The sequence below is a fragment of the Callorhinchus milii genome, unplaced genomic scaffold (assembly GCF_018977255.1).
Source record: "Callorhinchus milii isolate IMCB2004 unplaced genomic scaffold, IMCB_Cmil_1.0 Scaffold1, whole genome shotgun sequence".
Classification (NCBI taxonomy): domain Eukaryota; kingdom Metazoa; phylum Chordata; class Chondrichthyes; order Chimaeriformes; family Callorhinchidae; genus Callorhinchus; species Callorhinchus milii.
Window position 1 is genome coordinate 138,114,223 of NW_024704742.1, and position 17,766 is coordinate 138,131,988.

Here is a 17,766-nt window from a genome sequence, read left to right on the forward strand (position 1 = left end):
ATCAACATTATCATCACCATCCTCACCATCCTCACCATCATCACCATTATCACCATCATCACCATCACCCCACCATTACCCACCCTCACCAGACTCACTTGCTCCCTGTCTTTCCTTCCTCCAATGGATCAATATCAAGATCCTGATCCTGACTCCCACCCCCACCCCATCACTCCCAGCTCCGACTGACTTTCCCACCCAGTCCCTCTTCCAGACTTCATCCCGGGTCTGTCAATATGTGGCTCAGTCTCTCACACTCATCTTCTGGGGTCAAGAGGATGTGGTTTGGGGGGATGTAACTGCCTCACATTGGATACAGTGCCTGTCACAGGATTTACTGTAAAGTTTAGTGACTGTATATTTTGGGCCCTCTGGTCTCTTTGATGATACAACCCCCCACGCGTCCCGCCCCCACCCCCCCCAGCGCTGCATTGGAGCATCAGCTTAGACTGTTTGATTCCAAGTCCCGATATGGGAGTCCTGTAGCTCAGTGGTTAGAGCACTCGCTTTGCAAGTGAGAGACCTGAGTTCAATTCCAGGCAGAGGGCCAAACCTCGGGCAAGTTTCCTTACTCCACACAGAGCCTAATAATAATTCCTCCAAAACCAAAAACAATAATAAATTGGTCATTTTCAATCTACGACTGTTTGTGGGACATTGCTGTGCGCAATTGGCTGCCGCGTTCGCCCACAAATATACAGTCAATTCACTTTACAGTATATTCTGTGAAGCGCTTTGGGACGTCCTCCCGACGTGAAAAGCGCTATATCAAAATGCAAGGATTATTATTATTATTATGGGGGCTTGAACCCACAACCTCCTTACTCAGAGGCAAGAGCGCTCCTGACTGCGCCAGACAGTCACCACATGTGAATGCAATCACCTTGTGAAGCTCTCCGAGGCCGGTAAGTGTTACATAAGAAGCAGCAGCTCGTGAGTGGAGCAGATTTCTTACTCAGAGAGGAATCAATTTCCTCCGCTCCCATTTCAGTACATTATTTGGCCATTTCCTCTCTGTCAGCAGAGTTGCCGGAGTGATTTAGAGAAAAGTCTGATTTCAGGCTCGCAAAGTGCGGAGATAATGGGAATGTACAGCATCAATTTCGCCTTTTCAGTCACTTAAAATTCCTTCAGTTCCAGCAGAAAAACGATCCTTTGGCAGACGCTAATTCCCTGTCATTTAATGCTGTTTTCCATCTCACAAAGAGGATATGTGTTTTCTTACACAGCCGGTGATTAAAGGCATTCTCTGGGGCAGGAGGTTGGGGGTACGAGGCTGACAATCCCCCAGATAGAAACTGTCTCTCGCTCCACAACTGTTTGCGGGACTTTGTCATGTGCAAATTGGCTGCCTCTTGTTCGCCTGCCGAATGCACAGTCACTACACTTTACAGTGAATCTTGTTGTGCACTTGTGTAGAGGTGGATTGAGGGGCGAGGATTTTAACGATAATAATAATACTTGCATTTGATATAGCGCCTTATCATAGAATCGATTGCACAATTGGCTGCTGTGTTTCGCCCACAAATATACAGTCAATTCACTTTACAGTATAGTCTGTGAAGCGTTTTGAGACGTCTCGAAGACGTGATAAGGCGCTACATCAGAAGCAAGGATTATTATCATTATTATTATCATAGAATCATAGAATTATACAGCGCAGAAGGACGCCATTCAGCCCATTGTGTCTGTGTCAGCATAATGTTGAAAACTTCTATTAAGTCTCGTCTTAACCCTCTCTGCTCCCAGGAGACTAATCCTCGCTGCTCTGCCTCTCCTGATCACTGAAGGCCCTCATTCCTGGTACCATTCTGGTCAATCTGGGACCCAGAACTGAACCCAGTCTCTCGCTGAGGCCTAACCAGTGTTTTATATAAATGTTCATCATAACTTCCTGACTTGTGTATTCTATGCCCTATTTATAAAGCCTCGTGTCTCGAATGCTCTTTAACAGCTGTATCTACCTGTCCGGCCACCTTCAAAGAGTTACTTATATGAACCCCCGGGTCTCTCTGTCCCTTCACCCCCTTTAAGATTTTACCATCAGTTTATATTGCCTGTCCTCATTTTTGCATCACTTTGCTTTCCTCCACATTAAACTTCATCTGCCCCGTGTCGGCCCATGTTACCAGTCCGTCTATGTCCTCTTGCAGTCTGTTACTATCCTCCTCACTGTTCACTACTTTTCCAGCTTAGTATCATCTATAAACTTGGAAATTGTACTCCCTACACCCAAGTCCAGGTCATTTATAGAGATCAACATATATAGTCATTATTATCATGTCTTCGAGACGTCTCAAAGTGCTTCACAGAATATACGGTAAAATGTAGTGACTGTGTGTTTTGTGGGTGATACGTGGCAGCCAATGCACACAGCAATTTTTGATCACGACTGAGGACCTTCCTCTTAGACCTTTTCGTACCTACAGTTCCCTCCTCCCCAGCTCGGTGTCGTGCTCTGCCACTGTTAAGCACTCCAATGATGGTCGTTACATAAATGTATTGAGTGAGTAACGCCCAACTCAAGAATTAACAGCTTGTTTGTGGGGTGAGCAACAGAGGTGGCAGAGGCCAGGGCAATGGGGACTCGTTTAAGAAACAACTTGATATTGTGCTGGGAGGATGGTCGGGGGTGGTGGGAGGTGGGGAGGAGAGGGGAACTAGTGAGGAAGAGATCGAACAGGACAAAGGTTTAACCAAACCTTGTGTTAACTCTCCCTTTCGCAGTGTCTCTCACTGTGAGCGTCTGTCTCAGTGTTTCGCAGCGCACTCCAATACACTCAGACGGCAATGTATGAAGTACGGGATGTGACTAATTCCCTCGAGAAGAATTTCATTTGAAACATAATCTTTCGTGGGAATAACCTGATTTTCGCTTACAGAACTCTCTCCTCACTGAGCAATGCTTCGCTCACAAAACACACTGTCAATCCATTTTACATTATATCCTGTGAAGCTCTTAGAGCTGTCTCAACAACGTGATAAAGCTCTATGTCAAATGCAAGGATTATTATTAATAATAATACTGTGAGATGGTCGGAGACATCCCACAATGTGATGAGACGCTGTATGAAATGCAGGATTATTATTATTTTATCCTGATTATTATTATGATGATGTCATTATTATTCTGTTCCAGCTCCTGTTAGCTACAAGAACTAATTATCACTGTTTTTCAATAAAATATTATTTACTAAAGTTCAGGCTATTTTGGACCGATTACAAATTCTTATAAATTCTTCTCATTTTCACCTGCTGCCGTTTCACAACCACTTCTGCGTGCGTAGCGTGGGCTTTGTGTGTGCGCGTGTGTGTAAGTGAGTGTGTATGAGTGAGTGAGTGTGTGTGAGTGAGTGTGTGTGTGTGTGAGTGAATGAGTGTGTGAGTAGGTGTGAATTCATATTTGGTCAGGGTTAGACACAGAGTAAAGCTCCCTCTACACTGTGCGTCCGTCCACACTCCCAGGTCAGGGTTAGATACACAGTGCTGTGTGTGTGCTGTGTGGGGGGTGGGGGGGGTCTGTGTGTGTGTGCTGTGGGGGGGGGGCTGTGTGTGTGTGTGCTGTGTGGGTGGGGGCTGTGTGTGTGTGTGTGCTGTGGGGGGGGCTGTGTGTGTGTGCTGTGGGGGTGGGGGCTGTGTGTGTGTGTGTGCTGTGGGGGTGGGGGTTGTGTGTGTGCTGTGGGGGGTGGGGGCTGTGTGTGTGTGTGTGTGTGCTGTGGGGGTGGGGGCTGTGTGTGTGCTGTGGGTGGGGGCTGTGTGTGTGCTGTGGGTGGGGGCTGTGTGTGTGTGTGTGTGTGCTGTGGGGTGGGGGCTGTGTGTGCTGTGGGGTGGGGGCTGTGTGTGTGGTACAGAGACAGGGTCAGCAGTCAGTGCTGTTCAGCTGTAATTACCGCTGTGGTTCAGACCGGATGTTCGCCGCTCACTCACTAATTGATGTTTAATTAGCTGCAAAAGCAGCGATTTAGTTTCTAACTTTTCATCACAACAAATTGTGCGAACGCTGTGTCAGAATTAACACAGGAGAAAGCTCCTCTACACTGTGCGCCCACACTCCCCGGTCAGGGTTACAGACACAGTAACGCACAGTCACTACACTGTGTGTCCACACTCCCAGGTCAGGGTTAGAGACACAGTAACACTCCCTCTACACTGTGTGTCCACACTCCCAGGTCAGGGTTAGAGACACAGTAAAGCTCTACACTGTGTGTCCACACTCCCAGGTCAGGGTTACAGACACAGTAACGCACAGTCACTACACTGTGTGTCCACACTCCCAGGTCCGGGTTAGAGACACTGTAAAGTGAACAAGCTCACCTGCGGTTGTTACCTGCAAGTATTCAATAACAGCTTTAAAATGGGAATTGGATAGATACTTAAACAGGAAAAAAAAATGTGCAGGGCTCTGGGGTAAGAGCGGGGCAGTTGGGGTAAGAGCGGGGGAGTGAGACTGGTTGGCAGCCCTTTCAAAGAGCTGGCACAGGCACGATGGGCCGAATGGCCTCCTTCTGAGCTGTGGGATCGTATGATTCTGTGAAAACTGAAAGGCGTGTGCTCTGTGTGTGGGAGCCGTGCTGAAGCTGTGCTGTGCTGTGGACGGGCTGGGAGGCTGAGGGCAGTCAGGCCATTAGCTGTGGCTGGGAACCCGCGGTGAGGAGAGAGAGGCTGCAGAATCCACTCATGGCCAACGAGCTTTTAAAAGTGTTTAAAAGCCTAAAGTGCAACGATTGCCTCCCCCACCAGCTCCCGAGCCATCCCTCACACCCGCCTTACAGCCCTGTGTCTGACGCGCACACAAACCCGTCACCGTGATCAGCCGGGTGTCTGACACACACGGTGGGTGCGTGTGGGGAGGGGAGGGGTTCGACTGGGGGGGGCGGGGTGGGGAGTGTGGACTGTGGCTGTGCCAGAACATTCGGGAATAGTGCGGCGTTGAAGACGGTATCTCTTTTTGGATGAAGCACTTGATGTGCGGAGAGGGAGAGAGGCCGGAGGTTACAGAGATTCAGTGTTGATCTCCCCCACCCACCCTCCCTGCCCCCCCACCCCCTCCTGATCGCAAACCCCCAGCTCGGGTCCAAATCCCTGACTGTCCAGCACCTTGGGACATCCCCCTGACATGAAAGGCTCCGTGCAAATGTCATTTTGTATTGACTTGTGAGCAATCTCATAGGTGCCAGGCTCCGTCCAGCCTTCAGATGAGACATTAAACCTCACTCCCCCTCTATGCCCTGTTCAGGTGAACGTTAAAGATCCCACGACGCTGTCGGGGAAAGAGAAGGGAGTTTCTCTCTCTTTCTCTCTCTCCGTTTCTCTCGCTCTCTCTCTCTCTCCCAGTGTCTTGGCTGACAATCCTCCAGATAAAATCGCTCACTTACTTCACGGCTGTTTGCGGGGACAGACAGCTGAGCGCATCCTGGCTGCCGTGTTGGCTTACAAAACACACAGTCACTACACTATACATGAAATCCTCTGACGCACTTTGAGACGGCTTCCGACGTGAAAGACACTTTGTCAGATGTAAGGATTAAAGAATTATTTTTACTTAATTCACAAAAGCAGCCTGATTCAGAGGGTCAGTGTGGCTGGAGACTCGGGGAGAGAGAGAGAGGGGAAGATGGGGGAGAGAGGAGGGGGATGGAGAGAGTGGGAGAGAGGGAGAGAGAGAGAGAGAGGGGTGGGGAGAGAGAGAGCGGGAGAAGGGGAAGAAGGAGAGCGAAAGGAAGATGGGAAGAGAGAGGGGGAGAGAGAGGGAAAGGGAGAAAGATGGACAGGGCGAGAGAGAGAGAGAGAGATGGAGAGAGGGGAGGAGGGGGAGCGAGAGGGGGAGAGAGACAGAGAGGGCGAGAGCGAAGGTGGGGGTGAGATGGAGAGGGGGAGAAAGAGAGGGAGAGAGAGAGAGAGAGAGAGAGATGGAGAAGGAGTGGGGGAAGGGACAGACGTCAGTCCGCTGTGCAGAGGAAGCATCAAGGCCAATGTGTGGAGCTGAGAGATGTCGGCTCTGTGTGTGGTGAACAACAGCCTATTGTATAATTCATGGTGACTTTGATCACAAGTGGACAATGAGCACAGGAAGCTGTGCTCGGCCTGGGGTGGGTGGGGCGGAGAGGGGGGAGTTGAGGGGAACGTTATATCACCTCGAAGACGTCTCAGGTAATTGCACACAGTTTGCCCAACAACATCATCAACAACATGACATTTACACGGAGCCTTTCACGTCGGGAGGACGTCCCAAGGCGCTGGACAGTCAGGGATTTGGACCCGAGCTGGGGGTTGGGTTGAAGGAGGGGTGGAGGGCGGAGAGGGTGGGGGGCGGGTAGGAGGGTGACCGAAGGCTCGGTCGAAGAGATGGGTCTCGAGATGGTCCTTGAAGGAGGCGAGGGAGGGAGGGAGGGAGCGAGGCAAAGTGACTGTGGGGGTGGGGGCAGAGAGGCTGAAGGCCAGACAGCCGATGGTGGTGGTGGTGGTGGTGTTGTTGTAAGACCATCAGGGAGAGAAGCTGTGAGTCTCGCGCTCAAACACACCAGCTGTAGCAATCCTCGCTGTTTAATAGAGATGGAGAGGGTTTGGCTGTGTGCGTGTGCGTGTGTGTGTGTGGGCGGCTGTGTGCGTGTGTGTGTGCGTGGGCGGCTGTGTGTGTGTGTGTGTGGGCGGCTGTGTGCGTGTGTGGTCGGACCACTGTGTGCGCGTGTGTGTGGCTGTGTGCATGTATGTGTGTGTGTGGGTGGCTGTGTGCGTGCATGTGTGTGTGTGTGGGCGGCTGTGTGCATGTATGTGTGTGTGTGTGGGTGGCTGTGTGCGTATGTGTGTGTGTGTGGGCGGCTGTATGCGTGTGTGTGTGTGTGGGCGGCTGTGTGCGTATGTGTGTGTGTGTGGGCGGCTGTATGCGTGTGTGTGTGTGTGGGCGGCTGTGTGCGTATGTGTGTGTGTGTGTGGGCGGCTGTGTGCGTATGTGTGTGTGTGTGGGCGGCTGTGTGCGTGTGGCTATGTGCATGTGTGTGTGTGTGTGTGGTCGACTGTGTGCGTGTGTGTGTGTGTGTGGGCGGCTGTGCGTGTGTGTGGGCGGCTGTGCGTGTGCGTGCGCGCGTGTGTGTGGACGGCTGTGTGCGCGCGCGCGTGTGTGTGTGGGCGACTGTGCGCGCGTGTGTATGTGTGGGGGCAGATGTGTGCGCGCGCGTGTGTGTGCGCGGCTGTGTGCGCGCGTGTGTGTGTGGGCGGCTGTGTGCGTGTGCATGTGTGTGTGTGGGCGGCTGTGTGCGTGTGCACGTGTGTGTGTGTGGGCGGCTGTGCGTGTGCGTGTGTGTCTGTGTGAGCAGCATTGTTCCCTCACAGCTCTCTTGCAAACCGTCTCCTTTTGTGGCTCTTCATTGACAATCAAACGGCCTTGGAGTGTTCTACGTTGGGGACTCTGAGCTCACAGTCCAGGTTCGCGCTCCTGCACAGCGCCGGGGGGGGGGGGGTAGGGGGTGTGGGGGGGGGAGAGAGAGCTACGCATTGTGCGGTCCCGTAGTTCAGTGGTTAGAGCGCTTGACTCATAGCGAGAGGACCCGGGTTCAATTCCCGGACAGGGCAAAACATTGGGCAAGTTTCCTTACCCCCACACGCCTCGTTCACCAGCAGTCAGTGGGAACCCGGTTGTTAGTTGATCGATGGATCACTTTTCCGGGGGTAATAATCACCTTACAATAAGTGATAATAATAATTTGGTCCCTCAATCCACCGTTGTTCGTGGGGACGTCGCTGGGCGCAATTGGCTGCCAGGTTTTCGCCCACAAAACACACACTTTACAGTATATTCTGTGAAGCGCTTTGAGACGTCTCGAAGACGTGATAAGGCGCGGTATCAAATGCGAGGATTATTATTACTGTCGGAGGCGCCGTCGTTCAGATGAGACGTTAAACCTCACTCCCCGTCTGCGCCCTTTTCAGGTGGACGTTAAAGATCCCGCGGCGCTGTCGGGAAAAGAGAAGGGAGTCTCTCTCTCTCTCTCTCTCTTTCTCTCTTTCTCTCGCTCTCCGCTGGTGTCCTGAACGACAACAGCGCAGTGTAAATGGAGCTTGTTAAATTTAACACCCTCAAACTTCCTGATTCGATGTGACAAATCTGGGCCAACAGTTGCGAGGCTGCGTTTCTGCCTGAGTGAAACGCCGCGAGCTCCGCGCGACAACGCTGGCAGGTCACAGCTCGACCAGCAGCACAGCAGGGGGAGCTTGATCGTCATAATTCACAGTCACTACACATTGCAGCAAACATGGCGCCTGTGCTGGGTGCTCGCTTCCCCCGCTGGAGCTCTCTACTCCAACCCCGTTGGATCGCTCACCGAGCGAGGGAGCACAGACCCGATGGGGGGGGGAGAGCTCGGGGAGTGGGATTAGCGTAGAAAAAATGCTCCCACTTCCCTATTGCTGATGTTTGAACTTGAGAACTGCTGTAAAAATACATGTTCTTTGTTCTCCTGGCTGTCCTGTTGAATTATTTAGTCCGTCTGCGTTGACTTTCATCTCTCTCATCTCTCTGTGACTGCCTGACTGACGCCAATCCTTACTCTTTACTGAAACCATAGGCTTTCAGGGCCGTTGAAGACACAGGCGCACGTTATCTGACAATCATAATGATCCTTGCATTTGACACAGCGCCTGGTCACGTCGTCGAGACGTCTCAAAGCGCCTCGCAGAACACACGGTCAAGTGAACTGACTCGATTTCGTGGGTGAAAGGCGGCAGCCAATTGCGCACGGCTGCGTCGCCGCAAACAGTCGTGGATTGAGCGATCAAATTTTTGTGGTGGGGATCATTACCCGCAGAAAGTGATCCTCCATTCTACTGACAACCGGGTTCCGACTGACGGCTGATAAACAGAGGCGTGCGGAGTGAGGAAACTTGTCTAATGTCTCGCCCTGATCCGTTTTGAACTCAGGTCCTCTCGCTTGCGAGGCGAGCGTGCTGAACACTGTTCTATGCCCCCACACTCGCCCCAATACCCCGATAAACCAGGACCACAAGATCTTTTCATCCTAGAATTGACAAGAAATCTCTCCTCCAGCTCATTGCCTTCGACACTGCCTGATAATTGGTTTCACTTGCCATCAGGCCTCAGTCAAGTGCTTTTCATGTTGAACACTGTCAAAGGCTATGTTAATAGAGTAACTCCAGATCTCACTGAAATTATAATACTGTAATAATAATTCCCACCTTTGATGCAGTGCCTTTTCATGTCAGCGAGGCGTCTCGAAAGCTTTTCACAGGGTTTTACTATAAAGTGTAGTGACTGTGGGTGTGTCAGCGAACGCAGCAGCCAATTCACGCACAGCGACGTCCCCACAAACAGCCGTGAAGCGCATGAGTGATTGCACCTGAGGTATTGTCGGCCAAGACACCGGGAGAGAGAGAGGAGGGAGAGAGAGAGGGAGCGCTACCACTGAGCCAGGTAGCATTTGATACAGCGCCTTATCACATCTTCGAGACGCCTCAAAGCGCTTCACAGGATACACTGTAAAGTGTAGTGACTGTGTATTATGAAACGCAGTGAATATTTGGCGTTGTTGGCTGTTGTGAACTGTGACGCTGTGAACACCTGCTAATCTCACTCACTTCACCGCTGTTTGTGGGACATCGCTGCGCTCAAGTTCGCTGCTGCGCTCATCCACAAAACACACAGTCACTGCACTTTCCGATTCCCGGGCAGTGCAAAACCTTAGGCGAGTCTCCTTACTCCACACGCCTCTGTTATCCCAGCAGTAAGTGGGAATTCGGTTGTTTGTCGATTGGCGGATCAATTTCTTGATAATCCCTTTAAAAAAATGTGTTCATCAATCCACGACTGTTTGTGGGACACTACTGTGAGCAATCGGCTGCTGCATTTTGCCGACAGAACGCACAGTCAATCCATGTTGCAGTATATACCGGGCAGGTTCACACCGGAGAAGAGAAGGTTGAGGGCGATATGATTACGGTCTTTAAGCTTCTGAAGGAATAGACAGTTCAGACCATGACGAGCTGTTTTATGTTGTACTGAACAGTGGAACGAGTGGACACGGCCTACGACTGAAAGGGGGTAAATTCTGAACAATTCTGTGGAAAGACCACTTCAGTGAGAGAGCGGTAAACTAATGGAACCGGTTCCCCAGGGAGACAGGCGGCGGAAGCAGAAAATGTCATTTGTTTGAAGAACAAATGAGATAGATTTCTGCAAGAAAATAATATCTGGGGATACAGTATATGGTTTGGGACACGACATGTCAGGATGGAGGAAAGCGAACCAGAACTTGTCTGTTTCGATTCCGATCTCTCCCACCGTCTCAACTTTGTTGTCTCTAACGGTTTCTCCTCCAGCCCCCGCACTGTCACGTCTGGCGTCCCCCAGGGCTCTGTCCTTGTCTCCTCTTTAATATCTACATTCTCCCCCTCGGTGACATCATCCGCAGACATGGGGTCAACTTCCACATGTATGTGGATGACACCCAACTCTACCTTTCTGCCCCCACCCTCAACTCCAGGACCACTGCTGTCCTGACAGACTGTCTGTCGGACATCAAGTCCTGGATGAGGGCAAACTTCCTACAGTTGAATGTGAACAAGACTGAGGCCCTGTTTGGCCCTCAGCACCTCAGGCTCCGGCACCATCACCCTCCATGGTTGCACACTTCAACTCACCGCCAGTCAGGAACCTCAGTGTCTTGTTCGAGCCTCAACTGTCTTTTCTCCCCCACATTCAAGCCATGACCCGCTCTGCCTTCCCTCACCTCCGTAACATCGCCCGACTCCACCACTCCCTCACCCCTCAGGCACTGAAACTCTTGTTCATGCCTTCATCACCTCCAGGCTCGACTATGCAAACGCTCTGATTGTTGGCCTTCCCAACTCTTCCCTCCACAGACTGCAGATAATCCAGAACTCTGCAGCCCGTGTCCTCTCCCGAACCAAACCCCATGACCCCATCTTCCCCACTCTCGCCCGACTCCATTGGCTCCTTATCCTTCAGAGGATCCAGTTCAAGATCCTGGTCCTCACGTACAAAGCCCTCAATGGCCTCGCCCCACCCTACCTCTGCGACCTCCTAACCCCATACCAACCCGCCCGCTCCCTCCACTCATCCGGCTCTGGCTGCTCCATGTCCTCCTCCCCACTCGCCCCACCATTGGCGGGAGAGCCTTCAGCCACTCTGCCCCCAACCTCTGAAATTCCACCCCCAGTCACTCCACCTCGCCCCCTCCTTAGCCTCCTTCAAGTCCCTCCTCAAAACTCTCCTCTTCGACCATATCATCGGCCACCCCCTTCCCCTCCCCTCCCTTCTCCCCCCTGACCCCAGCTCAGGTCTGAAATGTTGTACACTGCCCAGAGCCTTGGGACGTCCTCTCGACATGAAAGGCGCTATACAAATGTAATCTTGTTGTTGTTGTTGCAGATGAACCTTGGTCTTATTTCGCCAACAATTACTTATGTTCTTTGTATCCTGTGAAGCACTTTGAAACATCTCAAAGACATGCTGAGGAGCTGTATCAAATGTAAGGATTATTATTATTACCCCCCCCAGCCCAGCCCCAGTGCCAAGCCAAGACACATAACACTCCTTGGGACGTCCTCCCGACATGAAAGGCTCTGTGTAAACATAAGGAGGAGTTAAATTGTGGAATGTCTGAAGGGAATTCTGACCCCGTTTAGTGGGATTAGTGGTGAGTCGAAGAAGTATTGACGACAGAATGATGGTGGATCTATAATCCGGAGACAGTGTGAATCCACAGGGAGCTTATCTGCGTCATTCACACACTCACTGGCTCTCAGCCCAGCATTAGCCTCATAACATGTTTTTTTGGGCCAGCCGGGTGTCTGGCACATGTGGAAACCCATCACCATGTTTAAGCGTAGGCTGAGATTTCAATGAATCCCACCTACACTTATGAAATCCCAGCGATAGATTTGAGACGGTTCTTACACCCCTGTGGGTACACCCACGATATGGCTCACTTCCCCGCACAGAGTGTACTGTTTGGCCTCTGATGAATGCAAGTCCCTATCACAAGGCTTAATTTGATTGAGTTCTTCCACATCAACAGGTGCCACCAACTACTGCTAATAAATTAAAGCAAATTGGGAAGTTTAAGTCAATCAGAGGTTTATTTTTGAACCCCTCTGTGACCTCGGCTGAACCTGTTTGTGCATTCCCTCCTTTGATTTATACAGAGAGCTCGAGAAAGCACGGTCAAGTAAACACAACGGAATTTTATTGTAGATTCAATGAAATCCACAACCCTCAGCGTTGAATCTCAAACAACACAATAAATATCAACAAACACAACTGTGAGATGACAAACATTACCTTTGCGTGTACCTTTGTTGTCATTGGGTAGAAAAATAGCGACCCTGAGCACATGGCGTCCGTTCTTTTATGGGCATTGAGCCCCTCCCCAAATTAGGGCAATTCCCCCAATGGTAATTGTAATAACACCAATTACTTCCAATCCCTCATATTGGAATGGTAAGTTACCGCCAAATTATTGCAATCAACGATAAATTCAGTCTTGATGGCACATTAAGCATCAAAAACAATGTTAAATACATAAAAAATGTATTTAAATGTATTTCCCCGAGATTCCCCGAGCACAATCAGTCATTTTTTTATCAAACACACGAACTTTACAGAACATAATTTAAACAACGGAAAGGCATAGAAAACAAAGGGGTGACCATGACAGATTGTTGGAATGGAATGCACACTCTCTCCCTCGAGAGAGGCCTCCTGTTTACCTAATTCCGGAGAGTATTAAGCACAGGTTGGTGAGAGCCAAGGCCTGGGGGGACCCCAGACTGTGTGTTGGGGTAACTGTTGGAGTCTAACCCGCTAAACCACATAGCCTGCCATTGAGATCACTGTCTGACCAGCTTTCCCGCTGCTTGTCCAGCGAGGACCACCCTCCCCATTAGTTAGGGCTTTGGCTGTAGGGTTAACAGGAGCTGAGGGGGAGGATTCCCGGCCCCCTGGTTGCCCTTCCAGCTCCTGCCGCTGAGCCGGGCCGGGCTGTGCTGCCATCAGCAATGTCCTTGGGCAAAACAGACTCAAACTAACTCTCAAATTACATCCTGGGAGAACATTTGGCCCATCTCTCTGCTCAGTCCCCTGTACTCTGCCTCTCCTTTCGCACCCTTTAATATTTTTCTTTTCAAATATTTCTTCATTTTTCTTCTGCGTCAGCCCCGGCTCAGTCACTCACACTCTCACCTCCGAGTCAGGGCTTTGTGGGTTTGAGACCCTCAATGTTTCCAGGCTGACGCTCCAGCGCTGCGCTGGGGGGAGCGAGAGAGAGAGAGACACATTGTCAGAGGCGCCGTCCTTCAGATGAGACGTTAAACCTCACTCCCCGTCTGCGCCTGTTCAGGCGGACGTTAAAGATCCCGCTGCGCTGTGGGGAAAAGCAAAGGGAGTTTCTCTCTCGGTGTCCTGGACAACAATCCCCAGATACAATCACGGATAAGACTGCAGCAAATGCGAAGGTTATTAATCAGAGAATCATACAATTATACAGTACAGGAGGAGGCCATTCGGTCCATCGTGTCTCTGTCGGCTCTTTGAAAAGAGCTTCCAAATCAACCCCACTCCCCCGCTCTCTCCCCATAGCCCTGATCAACCCCACTCCCCCGCTCTCTCCCCATAGCCCTGATCAACCCCACTCCCCCACTCTCTCCCCATAGCACTGCAAACTTGTCCTCCCCAAATAATTATCTACTTCTCTCTTAAAAGTTGTTATGGAATCGGCTTCCCTCAGCCTTTCAGGCAATGCATTCCAGATCCCAACAACTCGCTGTGTGAAAATATTTCTCCTCAAATCCCCTCTGTTTGTTTTAACAACTATTTTAAACCGGTGCCCTCGGGTTCCCGACCCACCGCCAGTGGGAATAGTCTCTCCTGTTCACTCTATCGAATCTCCTTATAACTTTGAAAACTTCTATTAAGTCTCCTCTTAACCCTCTCTGCTTCCAGGAGAATAATCCCAGCGTCTCCGGCCTCTCCTGATCACTGAAGTCCCTCATTCCTGGTACCAATCTGGTCAATCTCCTTCTCACTCTCTCCAATGCCTTGACATCCTTCCTAAAGTGTGGGGCCCAGAACTGAACCCAGTCTTTCGTTGAGGCCCCACCAGTGTTTTATATAAAGGTTCATCATAACTTCCTGACTTGTGTATTCTATGCCCCTATTTATAAAGCCTAATATCCCGGATGCTCAACAGCTGTATCTACCTGTCCGGCCACCTTCAAAGATTTACTATATGACCCCCAGGTCTCTCTGTTCCTTCACCCCCTTTAAGATTGTACCATCAGCTTATATTGCCTCTCTTTACTTTCCCAGCTCAGTATCATCTGCAAACGTGGGAATTGTCCTCCCTCTCCCCAAGCCCAGGTCATTTATATAGATCACAAACAGCAGTGGCCCCAATACTGGCCCCCGGGGGACACCACTGCACACTTCCCTCCAGTCAGAGAAACAACCGTTCCCCACACTCTCTGCTCTCTGTCTCCAGTTCTGTATCCGCTGCCACTGTCCCTTTAATACCGGGGCTTCGATTCTGTTTACAAGTCTCTTATGAGGCACTTTATCAAAAACCTTTTGAAAATCCATATAAACGACATCAGCTGCTCTCCCTTCATCCGCCCTCTCCGTTACTGCATCAAAAAACTATCAGGTTTGTTAGACATGATTTGCCTTTAACAAACCCGTGTTGCCTGTCCTTTATTAACACATATTTTTCTAAGTGAAAATTTATTTTGTCCCGGATTGTAGTCTCTAGAAGTTTCTGCCCGACTGACGTGAGGCTGACTGTCCTGTTGTTCCCGGGTTTATCCTTCTGCCCCTTTGTGTACACGGGAGTAATATTAGTAACCCTCCAGTCCTCTGCCACCACCGCAGTGTCCAAGTGATGATGGAAAGATTGTCCCCGGAGACAACTTTTTATTATTATTGATTCTTCTTCATCTATAACTTATAATCACACGTTCCACATTGTAATAACCCTGTGAGTGAGTGGGTGCTTTTGTGTGTGTGTGAGAGTGTGTGTGCGTGAATGTGTGCGTGTGTATGTTTGAATGTGAGTGAGTGTGTGTGTGTGCGTGTGTGAGTGTGTGTGTGCGTAAATGTGTGCGTGTGTAGGTTTGAATGTGAGTGAGTGTGTGTGTGTGCGTGTGTGAGTGTGTGTGTGCGTAAATGTGTGCGTGTGTAGGTTTGAATGTGAGTGAGTGAGTGAGTGAGTGATTGAGTGAGTGAGTGAGTGTGTGTATGTGAGTGTGACGGGGAGAGAGCAGGGAATGGGGTTACAGTCGAGAGTTTTAATGTGCCCATCCTTGGACTGCAAACGTTCACCAAAATGGAACACAGTTACTACACGTTAAGTAAGTCCTGTGAAGCACTTTGAGAGGTACATGCTGTTACTCTGGTCTTCCTGAAGGGGGCGCTGCCACACGACATTTTAAATGAGACACTAACAAGTTAACACCGCTGCCTGGTGGACAGATTGTGACACTGCAACTCACACAGGCGTTAATAATAATAATAATAATAATAATAATAATAATAATAATCCTTGCATTTGATATAGCGCTTTTCACGTCTTCTCGACGTCTCAAAACGCTTCACAGAATATACTGTAAAGTGAATTGACTGTATATTTGTGGGCGAACGCGGCAGCCAATTGCACACAGCAGCGTCCCCACAAACTGCCGTGGATTGAAGTGACCGATTTATTATTATTTTTTTTTGGAGGGATTATTACCCCCGGAAAGTGATCTGCCAATCGACTGGTAACCGGGTTCCTACTGACTGCTGGTAACCAGAGAATCAATCTGACATTTGATCCAACATCGGCAGGACATCTCAAAGTGCTTGGTGACATCCTCCGCAGACATGGGGTCAATTTCCACGTGTGTGCGGATGACACCCAACTCTCCCTCTCTGCCCCACCCCATGGACTCCAGGACCCACTGCTGTCCTGTCAGAATGTCTGTCAGACGTCAGGTCCAGGATGAGTGCCAACCTTTTCAGTTGAACGTCAATACCCTGATTGGCTCCTGTCAGCGCCCCCTCACCTCAGGCCCTGACAGCATCACCATCCCTGGGGCTCACTCCCCCTCACTGCGCCAGTCCCGAACCTTGGGGTCTGGTTTGACCCTCAACTATCCTTTCTACCACCACATCTGCCCCATGACCCGCTCTGCCTCCTCCACCCCCGCAACATGGCCCGACTCCCCCACTGTCTCACACCTCAGGCCCCCGAGACCCTCACACACGCCTTCATACAGCAACAACAACAACAAGAAGACGTCCCAAGGACAGAGTACAGCATTTCAGACTTTTTCAGCAGAGAGCGACATAATTCCTTCTCGAATTTGTGGTTCAATCCCTCAGTCCTCAGTCTTGACGTAATGCCTGTGGCTAAATAAACCTCAGTTGTGCTCCTGCTCTTGATTGTGATCATCTGAAAATAGTCTATCAGTACCTTTTTGAAGCAGAGCTGTAACACTCCCCTCTAGAAAACAAATATTAATTTTTTAAAATAATTATATGATTGAACAAATACTGAGTAGTAAATCTATGGAACAACAACAACAATAACACAACAACGACAACACAACGACAACGATGACAACAACAGCAACAAAATTACATTGATAGAGCGCTTTTCATGTCGGGAGGACGTCCCAAAGCGCTTTAATATCGAGGCTCACTGTGCAAACTTCTTGCTTGTCGGCCTCCCCAACTCCTCCCTCCACAAGTGGCAGATCATCCAGAACTCTGCAGCCCGTGTCCTCTCCCCCACCAAACTCCGTGACCCCATCTCCCCCACTCTCGCCCGACTCCACCGGCTTCCCATCACACAGAGGATACAGTTCAAGATCCTGGTCCTCACCTTCAAGGTCCTCCATAGTCTTGCTCCCCACTGCCTCTGCGACCTCCTAACCCCCCACCATCCTGCTCACTCCCTCCGCTCAGCGGGCTCCGGCCTGCTTCACGTCCCCCGCCTCGCTCGCCCCACTATTGGTGGGCAGGTCTTCCCCTACTCTGCCTCCACCCTCTCGAAGTCCATCCTGCAGTCCCTCTGCCTCGCCCCCTCCCTTGCCTCCTTCAAGACCCATCAGAAGATCCTCCTCTTTGACCGTGCTTTTGATCTCCCTGCTTCCCCCACCCCTGCCCTCCACCGTCCCCGACCCCAACCCTCAGCTCGGGTCCGAAAGTGCCTGTCCTGCGCCTTGGGACGTCCTCCCGACATGAAAGGCGCTTTACACGTGGAATTTTGTTGTTGTTAAATAATAATAATAATCCTTGCATTTGATATTGCGCTTTTCACATCTTCTCGACATCTCAAAGCGCTTCGCAGAATGGACTGTGAAGTGAATTGACTGTATACTTGTGGGCGTATATTTGTTGTTGCTTCACAGGACTCGCCGTAAAGTGTAGTGACTGTGCTTTGTGGGCAAACACAGCAGCCAATCGCAAGAGTGTACTGCAAATAGCCATCAAGTGAATGATCAATAGGGGGAGTGTAGGAGACGGGAATAGAGGGGTGTGGGAGGGGGTTGGGAAGGGGAGGTATGGGGGGTGTTGTGGGGTGGTGGGTGTGGGTGGGAATGGTGGCCGTGGGGGGACTCCAGCCAGTGCAAGGCACTGATATTGTTTGTGACTGGTTTAGTTTAGTTTAGTTTCTCTTCCTGCCTGTGACGAGGCAGGGAGAAGGGAGGGGTGGGTGGGTGGGGGGGGGGGGGGTGCGAGTTGGGGAATTTCCATCT